Source organism: Durio zibethinus, chromosome 19, assembly GCF_047325235.1.
Source record: "Durio zibethinus cultivar Kanyao isolate XHJ-2024 chromosome 19, ASM4732523v1, whole genome shotgun sequence".
In the NCBI taxonomy this organism is placed as follows: domain Eukaryota; kingdom Viridiplantae; phylum Streptophyta; class Magnoliopsida; order Malvales; family Malvaceae; genus Durio; species Durio zibethinus.
In genome coordinates, this window is record NC_143180.1 from 9,542,493 (window position 1) to 9,545,671 (window position 3,179).

Consider the following 3,179-nt stretch of genomic DNA (forward strand, 5'->3'; position numbering starts at 1 on the left):
GGCAACAGAGGTGTCTACCTCCTACTCACTTCTGGACACCACTGTTGATTTAGCGAATGAGACTAGGTTTAATGATGAGAGCAAATTCTTGGTTTGCATTCATTGCCCAAAGAGTTATTGAAATCAAGGTCTATGCTATGATAGACAAAAAGGGAAATATTATTAGCCATACCTGTTTATTGAAAATGAAATTGCTCCTATATGGCTAGAGGTTTTTGAGTGGAGTGGTGAATATGTGGTTTGCCTAATTATGAATTTTGCTTCTTTGTCTGGGCCATTGCATACCTTGCATGTCTCTCAAATTCCTATCGATATACCTACTTTATTAGCCATTTTTCAAGCTCCTGAAGGTTCCATCCTTGGGGTGATTGCTTCTTACAACAAGGTTCCAAGCCTGATGAAGTTGAATTTAGGCGCTGGTGTTTATAGAACTTTTAGAGAAAACCTTTTACGTTTCAATGTAGTTTGGAAAGTAGAACAGCTTCTTGTTAATGACCAGTCAAGAGTCAAGGAATATATTCCTATTTTGGGTTTCACAAAGTCCAATAAATTGAGTGCTAAACTCAATTTTGGTGGTAATTGTCCTACTATTCAAAAGAAGAGAATGGTTATTGCTCAGTGCTTGTCTGGTACTAGTTCCTTGAAGGTTGGAGTTGAGTTTTTAGCCTAGCATTACCTTTCAAAAACTATATACATTCTGCTGTCATCATAGGGAAACCTTTTAAAGTTTTCACGATGGCAGGGTTATTAGAGAAGACTTGTCACTACTTTGATACAACAATTCATGGGCTCAATTTCCAAGACTTGCTAGAAGATCTTGGTGCAGCACCAATTGGAGCTATGATACTTTTTCATGCGTGTGCTCATAACCCAACTCTTGAGCAGTGGGAGAAGATTTGGCAGTTGATAAGATCTCAAGGGTTATTGCCCTTCTTTGACAACGCTTACCAAGGGTTCACAAGCAGTAGTTCAGATGCGGATGCAGATGCACAGACTGTTTGTATGCCTGTTATACCTTATAGCTCAAAGTTATGCAAAAAAACTGAGACTTTATAAGGAGCTTGTTGGTGCTCTGAACATCGTTTGTAAGGTACATGATATCGCAAGCAAGTTTAAGAGTCAATTAAAGCTTGTGATTGGGCCTATGTATTCTAATCCACCTATTCCTGGCATGTCAATTGCAGACACCATTCTCAAGAACAGTTATATGTATAATAAGTGGAAGATTGAATTAAAAGCAGTGGTAGGTCAAATTATCAGTGTGCACAAACAACTATTTGATGCTTTAAGCATTAGAAAGACTGCCGGTGACTTGAGTTACATTATCAAGCAAATTAGAAGATATACTTTTACAGGTCTTAGTTCCCAGACTGTTTTGGGTTTTGCCTTAAGCTTCACTAATGTGCTGGTTCAGCACATACCATCTTCCAGGGATGAAAACCATGATGTAGCAGAAGCTAGGAAAATTTTTTTTGGGAAACAAATTAACAGCAAGTATACTTCAGTCTACAGTCTAATGGATGAGATCCTTGGTGTTAGTGCTTATTTTGGCCTTACAAGTTTCTGGATTTCATCCTTGAGGATAAAGATGTTTTTCAACGAGGGAGCACTTGTTATGTGCCATTTTATTGGATTTAACTTTATGATGGGCTTGCTGTTTTTAACTCTTGAATTGGGCTCATTTCCATTTTATCAATTGTATAGCCGAAGCCTTTTCCTTTATGCTCAATTGTTATTCTGTTGAAAGAGAGAGTGAGCGTGCAATGATGTAGTGGGGGAGTGGGGAATTTGCAACTGGCATTGCTGTAAGACCAGCTTAAAAGGGAGAAGCACAAGTATTATAAGCATTATGTTATGTGAAATGAAATGAATCTCCTCTCTCCTTCAAATTTCTTCTTCTCCTTCTCTAGCCTTCTTCTCTATTTCTTTCCCTGTTTTTTTATTTTTCTATTTTAGTTATAAAATTTGTAGTCACTGAGAAAGGGAACGCATCAGGGACATGTTTTTTTTTCTTTTTTTGTGATTGTCGTCCCTGTCCCTTTTTCTATTTTCTATTTTTATTTGGGCAGAGATGTTCGGCTGGAATCAAGGGTTTTTTTCTTTTGGCGTTGTAATTTTCAAGGTTTTTTTTTTTGTTGGCAGTGGGTAGCTCTTGGGGAGGAGGCCGAAGGGTGTGTGGCATTTTTATTTTGGTGGAGGCCAGTCTTGGTGCTAACGAAGGCAGAAGGTTTTTTGTGGAATCCCAATCTATTCGGTTACACTGGATTTCAACCTTTTTTGGGTGTCGGCAAATCCTGTTTTTGTGATTGTTGGTGAATATTCTGTTTGTCTAATCTTTAGTGTCGGGTTGCACTGTCCGGAGGTTATGGTGGATGGTGTCATGATGAAGGCAGTGAATTTATGGCATTTCTCTTTGGCCGTGATGGGTTTGGTCTTTTGGGATTGTTTGTGTGGTAATTGAGAATGGGATTAATTGGAGGTTTTTGGGTGTGTTTGGGTTGAAAGCAGGGAGGGTAGTCTGTTTTGGGTAGATTGGTTGTTTGTTTGTTTCTTTAACAGAAAGGTGTTGAGGGGGTTTTTTATTAGGTTGGGAGTTTTCCTTTTTGTCGAGTATTCCTCCTGTTCTTTGTGTATTCCCCTTCCCTCTCTACGTGAATTTCATCTGTGAAGTTTTTTTGTCACCACTTTCAAAGTTCAACAGAGCTGTAGGTAGTGCTCTGTAGAAACAGGTGACAAGGTAGGGGAGGTTGCTATTTGGATTATCGAGGGATGAATTGCTGCCCCTAGTATAGCACTGGCCACCGGCCACTTTAATATTTCTTGTTGTTTTCTCGTTTCTTCTTTTTTTTTTTTTTTTTTGGAATTTCAAATTAGTTTGATAAATTAAAAAAATAAAAATAAAATTAGACTTAAAACCCTAATTTGAACATAAAATTAGAGTTTGAGGCTTGAAATTTTGATTTGAACTCTTATTGGGCTTGCAAGCAAGTGATTGAATTTTAACCTAAAATTAAATTAAATTGGACCTTAAACCTTCAACAATAATTAGTTCAAAATAACTCTTAGTGGTTCAATCCAATTAAAATGTCTTAATTAGTTTGACTAGAAACATTTTGATCGAACATAAAAATCGAATAAAATTGAATTGATTCGAATAAAATTAAGTATCTACATAAAAG

The 3,179-nt window shown here is 37.2% G+C and overlaps 1 pseudogene; it reads left to right on the top strand.

The window, feature by feature from the left end:
• The first annotated feature begins 395 nt into the window (after nucleotides 1–395).
• On the top strand, nucleotides 396–2,979 carry LOC111309580 (aspartate aminotransferase, cytoplasmic pseudogene; annotated as a pseudogene).
• Nucleotides 2,980–3,179: the final 200 nt, after the last annotated feature.